A 22,335-nucleotide genomic window follows, 5' to 3' on the forward strand; every position below is an offset into this window, starting at 1 on the left:
TTCAGATTTCTTTTTCCTGAAATATTATCATTTGTTGAGACTATGTTCTATCGACCAAAAAACAAGAAAATGACATACGAAATCCAAGAGAGATGGTCATCTGTATCTATTTTAATGCTGAGATGCCACCTTGTTTCTCATATTCTGTACCACTGCTGAAAGTCTCACTCAGGAAGAAGGGGCAGCTTACACGTTCCCCGCTCTGCTTTTCAAAGGTAATGACAGCCTGGATAACACTGTGCTTTCTGCTTTGAAAGACAGTCAGATTCCAGAGCCAGTTGTTTGCCTGTCTAAAACTACAACTCCAACAGGTGGTTTGAATTAGGACTTTGAAGAGCACAGATGATTATGGAAAGCAGAATTAGGAGCTGCAAAGAACAGCAATCATCACCAGTAATCTAAAAACTATACTAGTAAATAACTCTGCTATGAAACTGTAGCACTGAAATATCTCATCCCAGTTAGGAGTTGACAAGAAAATCCACATTCAGTGGTTCCAAAGTATATGGGAAAAAAAATCAGACAAATTTGAAGGAAAAGATTGTTATGTATGCTTCACTTCCCAAACAAAGAGAAGTAACGTATTAAATTGCAAGGGGAAGAAAAGATTGAAAATTGTATTTAGCCAAATAAACTACTTAGTGTGAGGGCTGCTCAAGCACCCCCTGCTCCCCACTGGAAGCTAACATCGGATTTTTATGCATTTTTCTTTTTTTCAGATCAAGAAATTAACATCAACATAGTAGATGTGTCGAGTCTAAATCACTTTCGGATGTCAAAAACTGAAGTCCCAACTGTAATACTGAGGATTTACCTGAACACAAAGATTAAACACATTAACAATTCATGTTGTTGCTATGCATGCAGAATAGTTAGACATCACTGTATTTATATATTAAATACTGTATGACAGACCAAACGAACGCTTATATTGAAAAAGTAAATACCCATTCAATTAACATACTGTATGACAGACCAAACGAACGCTTATATTGAAAAAGTAAATACCCATTCAATTAACATTTTAACTACAAATTAATTGTACTGTTAAGCACTGTGCTATCCAGAAACCTCAGATTATACAGTCATTAGAATCAGACTCTCTGGAATACAAAATGTACCGATTATAGTATGCTTAATGTGAAATCCTCGGAGACGTAAGTCAATTGACACATAAAGAATTTCTATTTTTAAAGATATTCTCACCCCATTGCATCACTGCTGGTAAATTATCTGTACTATGTAGTCAACTGTGATGCAACAAAAACAATTCCCAACCTATTGTTCTACCCAGAGATAGAATCTATCAATTCTGGTTATTCTGGATACAGCTTCATTTTTCAGATTCTATTCTAGCAATTACGATTTTTAACACATTTACCCCCTTTTCTCCTCCACCCTTCATGGTAATTCTTTGTTATTATTATTATTTTGCTTGGCTTTATTAACTGAACGCATGTGACCAGAAAAGAAAAGCCCTCACAGTGTCAGCTGTATCTCCCATACTGTTATATTAGTGTTACTAAAATTGCATACTTCCTCCAAATAAGAGTTCAGGTGATTGATCTGACACTATTAATGAGTCTCAGTAAATGCTGAATCTTTCATTCCATTTGCTAGGATAATTTTAGTAACTCTATTATCCCAGATTTTAGACCACGGTGAACGTTTCCCAAACGTAGCTATTTATAGGGTAAAAACTCAAAGACAGAAAACATTATTTTTTTCCTTCCATGAACCCCAAAAGGAGTTACAGGAACTTAAAAGCAACAAAACCCAGACTAAGTGATCACATTGACTTTGGATCTTTAATTTTCCTGTAGGTCTCTATGCTTTCTATGAAAAAAGATGTGGGAGTTACTTGGATTACCAAGTACGTTTATGAAACTAAGAGCAGTCTTTGGCATACAAAACATACTGAGCCCTTCATTTTCATTCTACAGATTTAATTCTCTGGAGTACCGCTCGGCAGCTGATAAAACTGATATTCTTTAAACAGGTTCCCAAGCACAATTTAAAACACTTTTTAAGGATGCTATCGGTGATACTTCACAGATACAAGACGAGGACTTGCACTGCCATATATTAACAGGCCTTTCAGCTTTGGGTATTTCGTTTGCCCAAGCACCTATTCTGCAAAGAAAAGGAAAAAAAAACAGACAAAAAACAAAAAACCCCAAGCAAAACAAATGACCCCCCCAACTCCACTGCTGCCCAGAGGGCATCGCGCCAGGCGCCCAGAAGGTGTCGCTGTGCATTACACAAAGCCCTCACCTCCGGACGGGGCCCTACCCTGCCTGGGCTGCAGCCCCTTGCACCCACAAATTTAGCAGCCGCCTGCCTCCTCTCTTCCAGCTGCTGGTCACAGAAGTGGGCAGGACCCTTCAGCCTCTGGTTTTAAGATCTCTACGTGAGCAACATTCACCAATAGTCAAAAGCTCCCATTTCCGAGAGTCGGGATAGAGAAATGGGCCCGTGTTTTTCTCTGACCTATCCTCTCTTCGTTGCTGACAGATGATCAAATGAGGCACACCGAAGCAATCTATCCTAGCTGCAGGCATTTCTGCAGGCACTCTCTGTTAAAGCAAAGAGAGGTTGCATCAGGGATACAAAGGCAAGCTCTAAAGGGACTGTACGTTTCCTGTACAATAGCTACAACAAAGCTCAGTCATTTGTACCGAGAGGAAGCTACTTTGAGCAAACATCAATAAGGTCACTTAAAGCCAGATTTGCATTACTAAGTTGAAGCTCAAGTGATTGACTCAAACCTCTCATCCTCTTAAATCTTCAGTGCTTCCTCGTATTTCTCCTGTGCAATATAACATGCAGATTATGAAAAAAAGAAAAAAAACCAACCTTAAATGGTATCTTGAAACCTAATTCTTTAAATCTAAGCACTCGCAGCTGCTCACTGAATACAAATACTGAGAAGATGCAGTAAATCCTGACAAAGCCAGCTATGTGCAGACAAGGGTGTGTGGTTGCTGCCCTCCTCGCAGCAGCTCAGCTCTACTTGTGCTCGCAGTAAAAAGATCTGAAGGAGACCACAGACAAGTGACCACAGTCAATTGGTTTTCTAATCCTTAGCAGAGGAGGACGAATGGTCACAAGGTTTAAAACACTACTAATAATTCCTAGTGCCCCCTGCACTAAGTCTCTCAGTGCTGATGTATATGTAATGCTCACCTACAACCGATGAAGAATTATTAATTTTTTATTGTTGTTACTTAAAATTACTATCTGGTTATAACAGTTCCTAGGAAGATATACCAATGAAACATCAAGAGCTATCTTGACTGAGCTCCCCTCTGGGAATGCAGAAGGGGAGTGTCACCTCACTGAGGAGGAAGGTGGAGGCCATTGCTGCTGAATCTGAAACAGGCATGAAGCCCACAGTGAAGAACACCGAACAGAATACACAAGGCTCACCATATTGATGCACACCTAAAACCATAATTCCATCTCCTACACTGGTTAACGCTAGTTGTTTAAGAGAAAACTGTGGAACATTGTTATGTAACAACTATTAGTGAGAGCTTGTTTCATGTCACGAAACAGGGAGTTCAGATAAGAGAAATCTACTACCTCCTTATTTTTCTAATCACTTCATTGCATTTTCAGCATACAAGCTTAACTTCAACCCTGCTGAACCTCAGATATCTTGAGATCCTCAGAGAAACTCTTTTGTTTAACTAGTATTTCTGAAATCATTGTATTTTAGGCACTTGAATCCCTCAGATTCTCATATGCATGCAGTGCTTGCTTAGGAACGCAATACTTCTAAACTTTTCACTCATACACAAAAGGTAGACACATTAGATAGGTAGGCAGATACAGTGTCAGGCTGGAAAGAAACAAACAGGGATTCCAAAGACAAGTGCATTCATTGCACTGTTCCAATGAAGGACTTGGGGAGACAACAACAACATTGTCCTCAGAAGCGAAGGGCACACCATCAGCTTCTGCATACTGGCAGCTCTGAGGAAAGTGGAATAATGGGATGAGAAGCCTGTAATAACTCACAGTAGAGAATGACAGAAGGGCACTTTTGTAAAAGAAAAGGAAAGAAAATAAGAATCAAATAGCAATGGATACTACTGAGCAGAGATGAACGAGCGGCGCACAGTGGAGCCAGTCAGTACCCACACTGTGCTCTTACTGCTGCTGGACCACACTGAGCCACACAAAGCCCCTTAGGTGACTGCAGCTGCATTAATTCACCAGCCAAACAATCCGCTCAGTGATATGATAGCAGACATACTTTATCCTGATAGAGCTCCTTGAGCCTCACAGTTCTTAACTGGTAAGTCTCAAAACGTATTCTGATTCTCACTACTAATAACAGCAGGGAAAGCTTTGAGCCTTTCTACAGAAACAACTCACACATTTTCCCCTTACAGTAATTACTCTGGAAAATATGACTTCTTTTTCCCCAGCATTCACAGCCACAGATTTATGCTTATTTAGGTGATGTTAGTGCCTTTCATCAGCTTACAAATGTCATGCATGTTGGATGGTGTTTTTGCATGCCGTCACACATTCCTGCGCTTCAGCTGTTTCTCATGAACTGAACTGAGCTCAGCCCTAGGAAAGGAGCAGCCAGCACTGGCTTTAAAGCAGCAGTCCTTTATCAGATCCACCAGGGCCAGCCTTTCAGGATTAGACAAGGAGCAGCAAGTGAGAAGCAGAAGTGGTGGTGAAGAAAAGTGATACGTAAATCACGTGCAAATACAAAGGCCAAAAACCTGTCTTATCTCCCTCAGTCAAATGCAGTGGGTCTTTCCCACCAGGCTGATGACAAGAAAAACCAAGGCAAGAGCACCAAAGAGCAGCATTCACCTTTCAAGTGCCTCAGCAACTGTGTGTGCTGGCATGACTGCCCGCCAGCCTTCTCAACACCACCTTTGGATAAGCAGAAATACTCACTACCCTCTAAGGCAGAGCAGACACCACTTCCAGCTAATACCTTTTGTCCAAGTCTCTGTGCTTTTCTCCACATTGCTTCAGGTTAAGAGTTTTGCTAACAGCACAACGTATCTTTAAATACACAGTCAATGCATTAAATCATTTTACTGCACGCAAAACAACAACACTGGAAACTTCTTCCTCAAACAGAAAAGTCACTGACAGTTGTCACATACAAAGCACTTGCAGCTTATTAATTTAAGCTGAATTCTGATAAAACAGAATAGCACCACTGAAATATTTGACTGTTAGTGCTCTTGTCTTTCTCAGCCCGCAGGCAATGCTGCCCCACAAGGCTCTGTCACCCTGCCTTCCCATGTCCCCAACTGCTAGAGCAGACTAGCAGCTGCAGCTTCCTCGCCAGCGCTCTGACACTCACTTTGACTCAACACGCTGTGGAATGCTTTTATCTAGCTGACAAAGAGAAATGTTCCACTGCAATTCACTTGTAGATCAGTAAGTATTCCAAACATACCATGCGCCAGTCAAACACTCTTTACACATGAATGTCTCCATTCAGGGACAAAAACCTTCCATTCATAACTGATAAACAAAAAACCTCACAAACAATATACTACAAATTCCTAGACATACACGTATTTAAAACAAAAAGCAGATATCAGGTGTCAATAAATTCTATAATATATTATAAAAGATCACAGGAAAACACATCGGAAAAGTTGAAGTGAAAGTACACATGCTTAAAATTTACTCTATATTTGGAAAGATGGCAAGTAACCAGAAATAAAACAGAAAGAATAGAGCTTTTTAAGAGATTCTGAGTGCCTGAACTACTCATCAATTACCTACTCTAAGATGTTACTTTTGTAAAGCCCCCTACTTCTGGCTAGCTACTCTGTTACCTAGAGTTAAAGAATAAACATCCCATCACCACTTCCCCTCAAGAAACACGACAAAGATTCCTAAGCTTTCTATGCCTGGAACATAAATATTGATGGCTAGAAGCTGTTGATAAACATACATCATTTAAACTTCCTCATCCTTGACTATATACTTCTGATGGTGATGGAGCAGAAAGACTACAATATAACTTTGTTGGTAATAAGGAGAATTTGCCCAGTAATTGTTTTCTGGCATCATTCAGCAGCTCTTCTTGTACTACAGGAAGCTTCCCCAAATACTTTTCAGACGAAGTAAAAGAAATCACTCTTTTAAAACCAGACATATTTCTTAGAACACTGTATGCCATTCATGATACTATGGCACTGAATAGGTGGCTCAGTTATTCCTTTACTACCTTTTCAACACCGATGCATGCTGCAAGGTCTGTGAAGACAGGCAAAGATAAATTAGCATCATTATTTCTTCTGGGCAACACAGCCTGCTTATCTTCTTCAAAGCAAGCTCTCAGTTCAAATGATATGCAAAGAAGACTGTGCTGTTTCACTCGACAAATTCATTGGTCATAATGTTAAAGATATACTAGGGGGAAAAGGCAGCATATCTTTTTACACTTTCCATCACCTTATCTGACATATCCATGTTTAATCATGATACTTGGCTTACCAGTAATATTTGAGTGTCCTTATTCCTCCTCCCTCCCCCCTCCCACACACACACACTTCCATTTCTGCAACAGGAAAATACAGATAAGGTACAGAAAAATCAGCATGAAGCACATTTTATAAGCCAAAGTGAAATATAGTACCAGTGGAACCTAGGGGCTGTTTCACCATATACCTTCTAGGTACTAGTTGTTAATATACTGAACAAAATATTGCCTGAAGCATTCAGTTTGACCTTAGTGGACTTTTACGCTTGTCCCAAACAATTACTGAGAACAGTCATAAGGGGCTGATATTTAACTCACGGGCTTTTGGGATTTCAAGGAAATAACAGCCTTTGGATTGATTATACTGGACACTCTACAGTAATTACTTCCAGGATTTGCTTTTTGTTTTTAATTATCATCTGTCTTTTCCTCATATCCTAACCATCCAAGTGTTAATAAAATCAGTGGCGTGAAGCTCCACACACTGCACAGAACAGCAATAGCGACAAAAAACGCCTTTCATGACGTATATACACACACATCAGCCCATCTCAAGTATTAAAAGAAAATAACATCCATACAGTTCCCTCTACAAGGTTTTGAAAAGACACAATTATACTGGAATACATTAAGGTGTATCATGTATTAAGATTCAGATGAAATAATTATCAATAATGTGATCTATAGCATTAGATCTATTTTTAGCAATGTGAAAACCCAGTTAAACTTTCAGAGCTGAACACTATTTTTGGTATTTCTAATTTCGGAGTGCTAGACACTCAGACCTCTTCCCCAGTGGTTAGTTTAATGCTGAAAAAAAAAGGAGCTAAAGTATATGCACACTGAATGAGATGCTACCAGGCAAGTCTCTAGTATACACTTCCCATGTAAGGCTCTACCAGCACTCTCTGAAGTACCACAAACGTAACAGGAATCAGAACAAAACAGAAATCAAATGTAACCCATACTATGCAGATCTTTATTCCATCTCTACCTTTTGTAACGGTGAACCATGCCAAAACACTCTGAGATGCTGTAGACGCACTCCACATATACTGGGACAAATGCTTTGACCCATGTTGTGTGTTCAGTATATTATAAAAAATTATTTCTCTAACTTATGCTCCACAACCACGTTCAATAAAGGCAGTTAATCTACTGTACAGATAAGAGGCAGTTGTTAGAAAAATAAAATTAGAATTATTATTAAAATATTTGTACATAGGTCTAGCTTCATCTATTATATTTACTTTTATTTTGATATCTCAAGAGTTTTCTATTTGAGTTTATACGCTGTAAATAGCTCTAAATTTCTCTTAGGTGCAGCAAAGGCACTGAACTCAGACATCATATCTTTCATCTCCCAAAAGAGCCCATTATTTCAAAACCAGCATTTTGTTGCAGACTCCAGTGCCAGCTAATTCTGTTTCCAGCTATGCTAATGTTTTAGTACATAAACAAAGCCTTTCATTCTCAAAATGGTACTGAAATATGACCCCATGTTTTCATATGTAAAACGTGTCCTTTATGTTTTTAATCTGTTCCCACATAAAAATAATAATAATAAAAGTGTAAGAGAAGTGACATCTCATTTTAGATCAGATTTAGTAATCTAGAAAGAATGTGACAAGTTCTCTCCTTAAAGCAACAAAAGAAAAATAACTGCTGGTGAGGGAACACTGGAAAGACTTGCTGTGAATAAGGGTACATTCTTCAAGTGTTCCATTAAACACAAGATTCAGGGCTGCACGATGTCATGCAGAACTTCAAGCTGCGGTAATAACTTTTAAGATATTTTTATTTTCAGCTTGAGATGCCCTGAAAAGATAATACTGACCAATTAAAATAAACTCATGTATTAAAATAGAGAGTAAGATCACAAATGCTTTTGCTTATCCAATTACAAGATTTAGGGAACAGTTGTTTTCCAGCGGCTTCATGCTATCACTCACATATTCTACAAGAATCTTGACTGGGAAGCGTGATGAGGTAATCAATATAAAAAACACATATATGTGTTTCTGCGTTTCACCTGACTCTCCTTTGGTAGTTTCTTTACATAACTGTTCTATTCCCAGAAAAACAATATTGAGCAATGGCACAGTTTTGTTGACACTTTTTCCTCTCTCTGTGTGGTGGAGCAGTCTGATGACAAATGACTGAAATGTGTAAATAGGACAAATGAGTTTGAATAAAACCACAACTCAGAGAAATATATAATATAGAGATATAAAGATACATATGTTTAAACCTAAGATGCACAAAACACAACCTACTTGAGTCTTAAAACACAACCTACTTGAGTCTTAAATTTCTAGACCAACTGAGGAAGCAACTTAGGGACTAATGCACTGAGTATATACATGAGTGTATATATATATATATATGCTTTAAGTAATTCTCAACAGCTGCTAAAATGTGAATGCATACTAAAAGTTCACAATTACTTCCAGCTGCTTACAAGCAGAGATGCAAGCCACAGATCTGCTGACTGTAATACAGCGTATGTGTCTTACATGCATTTTACTGCTACTCCAGTATAAATGTCACTCTTTAAAAATCGAAGTTAATTCTTTCATAAACATCACAGACGCCTGTCCTACTTTCCTTGCACCCTCAGAGCAGACGGGGCCCACGGCAAGCCAACAGGACTATTCCAACTGGCTGGGCTCCTCTCGCTTTCGGCTGGCTAAAACCTGCTTTCACACAGCTTAAAAATACAGAGATGTGAAAAAAAGAATTGTGTGCACTCTCTTTAGCGGACAAATATGTCAATCATATGACCTTCCATTTGAGGGCTCAAGCTGCTCCAAGGCAGTGTGTTGCTAGGGAGAAGGCTTTCTTTGCTATTTATTGAGCTTTCTTTTCAGCTTTTCGAGACTACCCAATGATTATTTTCCAGAGACAGCAGCGAGAACGCAATGCTGCCTAGCCAAGACTATCAACAAAGGGCCTTTGATGCACGCTTCTTCCCAAAAGCGTTACCCCACTGCACACCGTGTGACCGACGGACAACGCTGCTGTGTCCCAGCAGAGCTGCAACCTGTGGCTATCCCAGGAGCACCAGCTACCAGAACTCCCATTTGTGACAAACTGCCAGAGCCAGCCTGGTGCCCAGATAGCCCTGAAAACCTGCTCATGTCAAGGGAGTCAAGGGAAGGCATGAAAGTTTCTCCCATCAGTTTGTATCATTATTTTAATAGTGGCTCTGATGCAACTTTAGCATTTTAAAACCCTCAAAAGGCAAAGTTTCATACATTTAGCCAAGACACTTTTGAAACATACACATTACAGAAAAATATACATGGAACATATTTTAATTTTTAACTAATTCCATTAATCTTGAGCATCAGCTTTTAACAGCTTCAATTACAAAACATTAGTGTATTCTTCATCAATCATTAAAAATCATGTGATATACTTCATTTTCCTGTGATTGTTCCACAGATGTAATAATCATTTTACTTCTTCCATTAAGAAAAGTGCATATATGTCCAGCATACTTCATTTAGATTAATTCAAGCATGTGTTGGTCTTTGGTCAATTATTTATTATTTTTTCTTGAAGAAAAAATCCTGGAGCTCGTAGCTGGACTAAGACATATCGATTGTGGCCCTCTCTGACTTGTTTAAATTCAACATCACTGCATTTTTACCCAGCCAGTTGTTCTTTGATAATCTTTCATTTTAAAAAAAATCTTCATTTCAAGATCACCTTAGTCTCTGAGCCAAACACTGCAGGCTGCATAATGCAACTAGTTCTCTGCACTTAAGAGCAACAGTCCTCTAGAAAGTTATTCCAGAGAAGACTATACGCCGAGGTCTTCTCTGGAGAATATCCCTTGTCCCCTTGTCGCATCTTTGGGCTGAAGACGGTCACTGTAAATACCATTTTTCTTCTTCCCTAAGTGGAAGTTGTAGAAGGTTTTTCTGCACTGAACACACTAAAGATACTAAATACAAAGCATGATATACGCACACAAGTGCAAGCTGAGGGAGTTTCCTAACCTGAAAATTTGAAGTGCCAAAATATATTAAAAGAAGGGGCTGACTAACTTGAATCCATTTTCTCAATCATATTTGAATGAACCAACACGATAAAACAATAATTTAAGTCTAGCTTTCTTAGAATGAGAGAATTATCTATCAGGCCTATCTTAAATAATTAATTTCCCCATCCTTACCCTGCTGCTCTACATACTATTTTAAAAGCCTGCCTCCTCAGCAGAAACACAGACACAATGCTAAAGAAACCATTTAGCAGGACACACATTAAAAATTTGATCAAATTTCACTGCAAATTCAAGTCTATACTGAGACAGGAATAAAAAAAATCAAGACTTCTGTGCTTCCACTTGTTGCTGAACTCAGCATATTCTATAGCATTGTATATGAACAGCCCATTAGATACTCGGAATCATGCACTGCACTAAAAATTCATTTAACAGTTTTCCTTTTCTGACTATTGAACTGCTGAGTAGTACCTGAACTGTGGCTGAAACACTCAGCAGTAACCAAGCCAGTCTGGATAGATGCTGTCATGCCATACTCAGGGAACCATTTGCAATAGGATAATCCTGCAATATTTCTGTGTGGAAGCTCCTCTGTAGCTTTCCTACTCATCTTAAATGTGAAATGTGTATTGCATCAGCTTTGTGGAGAACTATTAAAAAATGAAATCCATCCAAGTAACTCCAGGCTTTTCAAACGATAACTTCCTCCTTTCCTACATGTTCACTGTCAATGCCTTGCACATCAATCATTCCAAACTGAATTTTCAGTTTCATTTCAGGAAGATTCTTGAATCCCTCTCAAACAAGTCAAAACTCTCTCATTTTCCCATTTCTAGATTTCAATCTCGTTCTTCACATCTTTACCCATAAATCTGTTCCAATATTGTTCAGACTGCAGTTCTCTGAGCGCTTATTATTCTAATCCAATCATTATGAGGAAGTATCTATTTCCATTTAGATACCTGAAATAAGTACAATGAAAGTATCTTTCAGAGACCACAGAATTATCATTTCAAATTCCAGTAGACAAGGTGCACACCCATAAGTAAAAGCGGCTTAAAATACACTCTTTACAACAGGATAAATCACCTGAGCCCCTCTTAATCCTCTGAGCTGTGGAATCTCATGAATATTCCAAAGTAATACCCAAATTCACGTATATAATCCTTTAAGTTAGAAAATACTTATACACAGTATTTTGCAACAACAAAAAATTACTTTCATGCACATAAAAATGATTTACAGAGATTAAAAAAAAATAAGGAAAAAAAAAAAAAAAAAGGAAAACAATTAAAAGTTAGTAATTGCACCTAAAAAAGGCTGGAAGTTTTTTGACTCTGAAAGTAAATTAAGAATATTGACTTCCTCTTCCTCAGTGGGAAGAGGGGAAGTTCTTTTCCTTAAGTCAAAGAAAATACAGACTGCAAGATCCAAAAGAACTGAAAAGCATTTGGGGCAATTGTGAAATGATTCAAAAAGGGACTTTTGTTTCTAGAATGTGTAGAACTAAGCTCCAGTGTATTTGCACATGGCTGAGTTCAGTAAACAGAGACCTTTAAAAACAGGCTGGAATGGGAATCAATCAGATAGGAAACTTACAGAGAGTTATTGGAGTGGAAGCACATAAAGACAAGCTTACTTTAAAAAAAAATAAAATAAAAACACCAATAAAAACCACACAACAGATGATGCTAAAGCGCAAAAAAAATTAAAATGCTACTGGAATACTTTTTGCTAGCCTACAATTTCTGGATGATTAGGCAGAGGATTTATACTGCTGTCAGAGAAGTCAACTGATTAAGAAATGGCAAAAAACTCCAGCACTTCTGTAGTACCTGCAAGTCAATACAACTAACTGGTGATGGTCACAATCTTACTCTCTTTCCTCACTTTTGCCCTCCTGCATCAATCAGCATACACACACCTGAGACATATTGATGTGTGACTCTGCAAAGGATATTTATTTATTTTAGGCCTGAGTAGTTTTCTGTCAGAGAAAGGGGAACTGAAACCTCCCCAGCAAGAGGCTGTCGACATGTGAAATTAGTATTTAATTCTAAAGATCAGCAAACTAATTTCCAAACTAGAAGCATGGTATTGTCTTTTCTAATTGAGGGTGAAGCTGCAATTTACCACATTACAACCAATTTATCTTCATATTGAATTATCTCAGCTCATTTTTCTTACTCTCTATCCAACTCACATAATACTTTTTAAATTTTATTTATTTTACCAGTTTCTGCCTAATTCTCTTTATTTATAGTCATTCTTACTGCCGGTCTTCAGTGGAGGAATACTACTACTGCTGCCTTGACCACTGGTACTAATCATGCTCCTCTTACTGTCTACCTTAAACTATGTGAAATATTGTTTCTCCATGTGTAGTAATCTGAACCAAAGGCTACAATCTCAGCCATTTACTTGCTACTATAAATATTTACTAACATTCACGTTTTGCAGAGACCTTTGAGCTTTGATATTTGCACTCCTAAAAGCACTGAAAAAACACAATTTTAAATCTCTTCTAAAACATAATCATACTCAACTAGTAATCTTTACATTGTAGGCCACCAACTTTAAATCCACACCAACTACACATTATATCCAACACTTAGAATGCTAAGCATACCCCACCCCCTATCCAAAACAAAAAAAATAAAAATAAATAAAAAAAATAAAATAAAAAAAAAAATATAGAACTACATTGAGTGAGAACCGATTTCAGTCAGCCAAGAACTGCATGTCTTGGGACAACGCATTTAATTTTCATGATTCTGCATGCAGTGCTAATCTTTGTATAACAACATGTAAAGTCTGATCCAGAGTTCACTACCAGTATAGTACTTCCCAAAAGCTTATGAAGTCAGTGACTACAGGAAAAGAAATGTAGAAAGATAGATACTTAGGAAATCTAAAGATAGAAGCCAATGAGACAATATCCAAGAAGCAGCAAAGTCATACGAAAAATGGATGAAAATAATTTTAACAATTTTATCAGAAAAGAGAGGCTTGTGCCTTGAGAAGAAACAGATGCTACCCTATGGATTCTACTAGTCCAAGAAAATGCAACTTCTTTGATTCTCCAGATTTCCAGATGAGCAGTAGCCAAGAACCCTAGAAAATATGATGAACTAAACACAGGGAACTTTTCACAGCTTCCCACTTCTTCCCTCCTGCGGTATTCCCATTTTTGGTGCCTATTATCTGGACAGTTCTCTGTGCATTCTGCTGCTCCTGAGACATTCAGTACAGCAACATAGCTCTCTGAAATCAGCAGAAAATTTTGCAGGTTACTTCTCTATTATTTAGGAAATAAAATCAGGTTATAGAAAAGCTTGACAAGTGCTATTTTGTTATGCTCATCCACAAAGTAAGTAGCCGAAGTCTGCAATTGTGCTCAGCAGTGAAGCAGAAAGATTTCGCTTCTAACTAACAGTCGGCACCATAAATTCAGACCTCAGTAAGTCCAACTCAGTTATGCCTGAGACAACATAATAGGTAACTTAAGTCCTATACAGAGTCTTTTATATATCATACAATTGGATAACAATGCTAAAAGGTTTCTCGCTGCACTGCTCAAGGTAAAAGACAGAATATGCTTACAAAAAAAAAAATCTGCCTTCTATCAGGATGAGGAGGTACCTCTCCTTCTCTCCTCACAGTTGCATATCCTTCTCTAGAATGAATGGAGAAATGTTTCTGATGCAAACGATGAGTAATTTTCGGGTTATGAAAAACCTTTTTTAAAAAAAAACAACAAACAGACAAAACTGCAAATCATTAGGTAGCAACTCTATCTCTTCCTCACTTTCTAGCCAGGGAAGAGCTAAGATTATACAAGATCTCAGCAAAGCTAATGTAACACAATGAAGCCCAGATTTCAGTTATAAATAACTATCAGGTATCCTTCTCTCATTATCTCAACTGGCAAAAGAAAGAAAGAAACAAACAAACGCAAACACTGGTTTAAACCATTTCTGTGCTCTCACTGTCACTTAAGGTCCACCTTAGCTGTTCAAGTCAAGCAGAGAGGATGAAACAGAAGGCACAAGGCTCTAAAGATAGGGCCCAATAAAGACCAGCAAGCCTCTGGAATCAAAATCCAGAAACACAAGAAAAATCACACAGTATGAAATTTGAAGACTACATACAGACACCAATGAGTTTTGCAGAGCTGCTGTAAGGTATTTGTACTATGTATCTAACTTAAGCCACGTTCAAGCCAGTAGTCTGAACTGTTCTCAGTAGCACCACATTTCCTGCACTAAGTTCTTAAAAATACAGACTGCATTCATAGTTTCATTCTCAAAAGACACTTCACAAGCATTTAGATACTAACAATAGATTTTGCTGCAGATCATCTAAGAAAGTGTGGTGAGAATTTTTAATCACGTAGAGTCTAGAACACAATTAATATGGGAGAACTATACTTTTAATGTAACTTGAAATGAACAGCTAAAATTCAGAGTATTAGTACTAGTAAACGTTGCTCTTGTCTTCATCTAATTTCTTTGGAGATAGTTCTAAAGTTTCACAGAAACATTACCCTGAGGCTACCAAACAGAATTTCAGCTGCATCATTAATAACAGTTTAAGAATTTGTTAGAACAGAGCAGCTGTTCAGCCACTGAATCACCAGCTCAACGTTATTATTTGCAGGGTTCCTACTAGTGATGTAATATTCTTACGCAGGAGTTATACTCTTACTGCTAAAGTAGTAAAAACAAAAGCCTAAATTACTGACAGTTACAACAGTTATCACTGTCTTTTTAATTAGTTCATCCATAATATCTTAATACTGATAAGATTTGAGATACATACTTACATACATATAGAGAAGGATCATAGGGAAACATTTAAGCATTAGTCTGTAAGACTAATGTAAGTTATTTTTGAGAAAAATGCTATTCCAAGTATGATAACTCCTACCATATCAAATTTAAAATCAAATATCCAAGAATTCAAGTGCACATCAGCTTCCCTATTTCCTTCTGTGAGTGAGTGAATTTCACAGTGGCCAGAAGAACATTAACACATGCTTCCAAACAAATAGTGCACAACACTGGTCATCAGTTCTTACTAGCACAGCTGACTTCTTGAGCACAACTGAAGGTTAAGCAAGCATAAGTGATGCTCATCAGTTGAGGCATTTGTGAAAGCAGAAAGTCCATCTTCTCACATTTCAATAGCATTGGTGCTGACAAGGAAGTCAGCAGGTCAAAGCCCAACTCCCTTCAGAGAGAATACAAGCCTGAGCTGGGAAAATATTTACATGTGACCTGAAAAAAAAACAGTCTGAAGGGCCACAGCACCTTATTTGTTTTCAAAGGAAACCTTCACTGCCCTCCTCCCCTACCAGAAGCAGACTTGACAAGTGTTGTAATAAATATTACATGCAGAGGAAAGTTGAAATCAATAGCAGGTTAATGTTTATTGAAACAATACAGAGAACCATTTTTAATAGCATTATTTGAAAATAGATTTAATCTAGCAAAGGAAATTCGATTTATATTTAGAGCAATCGGATTTTTATTTTTTTTTTTACTCCAGAGATTGGTTGCAAACTCAGTCTCTGAAAATGTGCTTACTGTACTGCATTTAGCAGAAACAGTTTAGCCTTAATAAGCTGATAGTCTGCACAGGAGCATGGATCAACTCATTAAGAATGTAAGCAGCTTTCTAACAGTCTTCCTTGCTGTTCAGCCTATGCCAGAGAAAGCAAGGATCACCCCCCTAAAACCCGTAATTTATGAGTTTATTCAAACTCGCCAAATTGCTTTAAGTAAACGCCTCTTATATTTGAAAATTCCCATGGCAACTCATTTAGTTTGGCAGGAAGGCAGGCCCAAATTCAATCCTTTTATCCTCCAGCTAAACCATTACAATGGTAATTCTGCTCTGACACTCTGAAGAGACTGCTAATTACTGTACTCTGGTCCCCAGACAGATTTCCCATTCAGATTAAAATGGCTGTGCAGAACACAGAACAGGAGCAACACCTTTGTGTACACGATCGGATGTACATTCCCCGTTACAGCTTTTTACTGGAGAGGCTCTACCACTGCAAAGACAAAGCATCTCTACACAAGGAAGTTTGGCAGAACAAAACATCAGGAAGGAAATAAAAACAAAGAGCAGAACAGCAAAGATGACAATTCAGCCACCAACTGCAGCGGTTGGACTACTGAAGACATTTGATCACCTCACAAACAAAACAAATTTATCTTATGTGACTTGCTCTTACATACCAGATAAAATCATAGAATCACAAGGTTGGAAAGGACCTACAAGTCCAACCGTCCTCCCTTTACCACACCTACAGAAAACCACTAAACCACATCTCCTAGCTCCCTAGCTCAAACTACGGCTTGAGGAATTTCATAAAATGCTGCCTGTGTGTTGTGTGTTATAACATCATTACACGGTTGTTTAAGTGTCTGCTTCCACTGCCGCCACCACATCTCAATTTTTATAAAGCCACCATATCCTTTCAAAGCATCAAGAACTTTTTTCTCCCTCCCTCTGTCACTTTTAATCAGGAAAGTGAGAAGGAAACTGATGACTGCTCACTTGCTCTTCTGCTCCAGCTGTTCCCACTTCCCTTCAATGCAAACTGCAGTTCAATTCTGAACAGAATAAACACTTACCATCTCTGGGTACCTTAAGCTCTAATTCCAGCTTCTAAAAAAGGACAAGGATAGCGTCACTCCATAAAGTGTTGTTTGTTTTTTGTTGTTTGTTTTTTGTTAGCACTATGAAGTAGAAACTGATTTTTTTGGTTTTGAAAAGGAAGCAGAATGGAAAGGCATGGGTAACACGAATGGAGAAGTAAGCCCATAGGAACACGTCTGTGAAACAAATCAAACAAGATCAACATTCTCTCTAGATAACTAACTAGCAACTTCCAAAAGAAAACTAGAAGGAGGGCACAAATGCACTGCATTACACTTGACACCAATCCATGAGTCCTTGAATATTTTTCCAGTGAAGGCAATGATCTCTTTACCATGTTCAAGGCACGTTAAAATAGGTTTGTTTATGTTTATGAAGTCTTCCATGGGTCATTTATAGGTAACTTACCATTCCCACTACTATGGGATTTGCTCCTTAAAACGTATTTTAAAAATTTACAGTAGCTAGATACTGACAAAATGCATTAACTAATCAATGTCTAGCCTACATTTCAGGTTCCACTAAACACAGTGGCTCCACTGAATAAGGATATTTAGCATAAGAAAAGATATTTGTCTAATTACTGCTAGCACTGAATCTGTGGATCTGTCTGGCATTTAACTATGAAGATGATATCCATGCCAGAAAACTGCATTTCAGAATGCACGTGGCTCATTTGCAGAGAGCTGCCTCATCAAGGAAAGAAGTCCCATGTGTGTATTTAAACAAATGCTCATTGTAAAGAATCATGAACTAGTAAGAGATAGCCATGGCTGCAGAATTACCAGATAACCCTTTTCAGAAAGATAGGTACGTGAAAATCAATTCTCTAAATGGCTGCTTGTCATTATTTTGAGGAAAGTCTTCTGTCCTTTGCAGGACAACTAAGACACATAGTAATGCTCTGAGTACTGAAAGCTGACAGTACTCAGCTTTGGTCCCATGTAACTGCAGCAGATGGGAAAGCTCTGGCTACAGATGTTACCTCTTCCTTGTCAATAGTAGATTTCGTGATTGACCCATCGTTAAAAAAAATTTCATCCCTTTCTTTCATTTCTGTAACCTCACAGTTAGATAAATTAAAGATTCTATTTTCTCTTTTCCTGATAACCTGCAGAAGAAAGCCATCTACAGACTTGCTTTTGTTAAGCTTTTGTAAAGCTACATACAAGATTGCCTTCTTCACCTTTGGCAAAAACAGCTGAGGCTGTTACCAGTTTTGCTGAATTGCCACAGTATTGCTTAAATTTTTCTGCAAGTTTCAGAGATATCTGAGTGTTGACATCCCAACCACGTTATTCAACAATGTTCCTGTTTAATTAAGGACTGAATCTCACTCACGAGGAAAAAGAAGCTTAACCTTGAAATGCATGTATAATGGTAAGACTAACATGTGGACATTACTTTGGGTTTTACTTGCATTTATATAAATAAGTTAGGAAAAAGACTGTAACTACTACCTAAACATAAAAACAGTATTTTATTTCAAGTCCAAAGCTGCTTCCAAAGAACGTATTCAAAATAGAAGTACACAAATAAGTACTTTAAAACAAATGCCAACCAAGAAGCCAAAAAAAGACTACTTAAAGTTCCAAATTACAAATCAAATAACATCATAACAGCTAGTAAGATGAGAGAATACACTGGTGTAACACTGACCTGACTTACATGTTTGTTAGGCTAAGCATTTAATTGGCATTTGTAAAAAGCAGATCAGAGAAAAGAAGGTACAGAATTACCACCTTTGGTAAGTTTAAGTTTTCCACTGTTGATCCTGTACTGAATAGCTTTTGTTTTGAGTGGTAGCCAATATAATCCTTTTTAGAAATTCAATTAAAAATTATGCATATACAAAAATAATCTTTCCTCGTGAAGAAAATTTTCAGTTGTTAGGAATGAAGTACCGCTTCAACTTCATGCGGCTGCCATGGGCTTCCAATAGAGGTGGCCAATCTGTCATGCAAGATAACAGCATTCGTTTTCAAAACTGTCTTGCAACGCTCTTTAATATGGCTTCAGAACTTTAATATGTATGTAAAACCCACATAGTAAGCAATGTGGAGACAAAGCTTAATTCTTATATTTAGCATCCCATTTCATTCAAGTAATGCAGCTGAAAAGACTGCTTTGTCAGCTTCCGCTCAAGAGATCTCCTTTTATTGCTGTAAGCAAAGAACACTGTTTTTTTCTACAATTCAAATTGTTTTGACATTTTCCCATCAGAAAGTATTGTTGCAGTGAAATGAAATATTTTCATACTACAACTGCTAGATTACCTTTTACGCTCTCAGTATGTATGTATGCATTTACGTTCTTTTTTAAACAAGTGTTGCAAGTTTGGAATGATGAGCTAAAGTGGACTTTACTTCCTGTCATACAAAAGTATTCAGTTTAGCTCTGAATGCGTAATTTTGATATTAATCATAATAAATATAGTGGAATATATCCAACATATCTTGGGCTATATTTCAGTCAAATATGCTATCAAATATATTGCATCTGGAATATGTCTGTAAGAAGCTTAAGAAAATATAGATACTAAATCAGAACTACGTGAAAAGAATGGCACGGTGTCAATAAATATTTTACGGCTGATGAAATCAACTACAAGCAATGCATGCACTGATTCAATTCAGGGGAACACAACTGAAGTTTTACACAACTCACAGTAAGGTAATCGTCAAGAAGTCATTTCTGGGAAAAGTTCTCCATGTAACCATCACTGTAAAAACATTTGTTGGAGATAATGCTCAAAAATCTAAATCAGTTAATATTCAATTTAAACTATTCTGGAAGGGTTTTGGTTTATTTTTTTTTGAGTGTGTTTTTGTGCTCTGTCCTCCATACCTGAACATTTTGTAAGTAGCTGTCTTTACAAAATTATCCATTGAAGAGAAGTCTCCCATGTAACCTCCAGAAAATAAAGCTAGCTAGCCTAAAGATGATGCTATTCCTTAATGCTATTCCAGAACACATTTAGAGCCACTTGTTTTTTTCAAAAACAGTCTATGAAATCTTCACAGATCTTACATTGAAATAGTTCTTTAGAATTATAAAGTCAAAACAACGTAACAAATCAATAACATTACATTTCTATTTCTGAAAAACAAACAAAACAAATTCCTGTGGCTACTAGCAAACTTCAGAAACAAAAAGCAGCTGAGCTGTGCTGTGGCAAGGAATGCCATCTTTACCTTAAACATGGAAGTTATTCTTGAGAAGAAGAGATTCAGTATTTTAAATAAATTAAAAAGGAATTGGACATTCATCTGATTAGTGATAAAGAATATGTGGAACCACTGTTGTCTTTCTATCTTCCAAAGGTCTGCTTAGAAATTAACAGGACGGTCATAACAACTGGAGCCTTCTGACTTGTTTGCATATTTAGAAGGATATTCTGCTGATGTGAAACCACCACAGCTGCACATCACAGCATATGGTATTTTGATACTTACGACAGTCCCCTCCCTCCAGGATCAGAAACTATAGCCTATGCTCACTTGCTATGTATGGGCATGTATCATTTGATCTTGAGCAAGTTTCGCCTGTCAGAGGCAAAAAATATCCTTTGCACAAAGAGGAAAGACAAACTGCATCCCTTTGCAATCACTGCCCAGGATTTGTAACAAACATGAAAATGTGGAAGGTTGACTTTCCTTTGTGAATCATCTGAAATCTGGCGTCTGACACCACACACGCACACTGATGCCAAGAGATCTGGATCTCAGAATCAAAATAGCTGATAATAGTACTGGAAGATTCCTTGTATGTTCAATGGCATAAATCTCCCCTGAGAATGAAGTGGCAAAACCACCATGAACTCCAACAATGGTTTCTGAATTCCGCATATGGAAATTTCAACTTTAAAGTGACACAAAATGTATTTTGTTAGTCCCACTAATACAGCATGCTTGAAAATAAAGTTTTGAAAATAATTACTAACATACATTCGAAGAAAGAAATAGTAGAAAATGTGATTTCCAACAACACAAAAGCAAAATGAACTTGTCAAAGACTTAAAAACTTCTCACTGATTTCTCCAATCCAAGCAACATCACTTTCCAGTAACATCTCATCTTTCACTTTCCAGGACAGCCTGCCAGTCCCAAGTTTAACTTAAAAGCATGTTACTAATGACCCAGTCCAACATGACTTAAGCTATTTAAAATAGTTAGCTCCAGTCTCTTACATCATGCTCACCTATGTTCCTCCTGATAAGAGTCCAGAACATTCCTATATTAAAATATTAGCCTATAAGCAAAATATTTAAGAAAATCTCATTTGTCCTATACTGCATGCTTGAGTATTTCTGTACTGTTTAAAAAAAACACATTTTCTACTGAATAGTAGATGGAAAATCCTGATCACTTTCCCAAACATTAGAATTTTCTGCAGTATGACGTCAAAATAGCATAATGAAGGGAAGCTTGATGAGTATAAATCATCAGTCAGCATTAAACTACAGATGTTTGTATGACAAGCTTTTTCTTTGTATAATCAGACATCTAGATTTCAAAACTAACACTGGCAATACAGCGTACTTTAAATAGCTTGAAAAGGAAAGCACTTGCTGGTTACTTTACTTTTACTGCAAATAAAAATCTTTGCAATTCTAAGACCCTTCCAGCAAGCACTGCTTAGAACACTTATACATAAGGCAATCTGTCCTCCTTAACTATTCCAGTTATTATTTAGTATGAAAATGTGATAGATGTGCAGGACAACAGATCTTTACACTACGGCTCTCCAAGAACAATTCCTCTCACTTGGGGTTAACGCAAGGCTGTGTTTCCAAAAAAGAAAATCAACTGAATGGATACCAAAAGTTCTGTTTTTTAAGATCAGAACATGTTAAGACGTATATGCAAAGTTAATGCATACATGTATGTATAATAATAACATATATATGTATGCAAATAATATATAATAATATGCACGTATATACAAAATTCACTGACAAGAAAAAGTACAGTTATTTTGAGAAGATTTCAAGGTCAAAAATAGTAAGTAAAATAGGAATCTAAATGAATAATGGTAACTGGAAATGAAAGGTAAGAAAAAAAAAATGGATCTTTAGTTTGTTATCTTATCACATTTAATAGCACATACAGATAGAATCAGAGCTTCCTAATATACTCCCCACCTAAGGGGAGAAATACTTTAGCCATGTTTT

General features: G+C 37.3%; 1 protein-coding gene across 17 annotated transcripts in view; it reads right to left on the reverse strand.

The window, feature by feature from the left end:
• QKI (QKI, KH domain containing RNA binding) overlaps positions 1 to 22,335 on the reverse strand; it is a 133,719-nt gene that overhangs the window by 13,883 nt on the left and 97,501 nt on the right. The window lies entirely within an intron of this gene.

The sequence above is a fragment of the Coturnix japonica genome, chromosome 3 (assembly GCF_054131305.1).
Source record: "Coturnix japonica strain WE chromosome 3, WE-NBRP24, whole genome shotgun sequence".
NCBI lineage: Eukaryota > Metazoa > Chordata > Aves > Galliformes > Phasianidae > Coturnix > Coturnix japonica.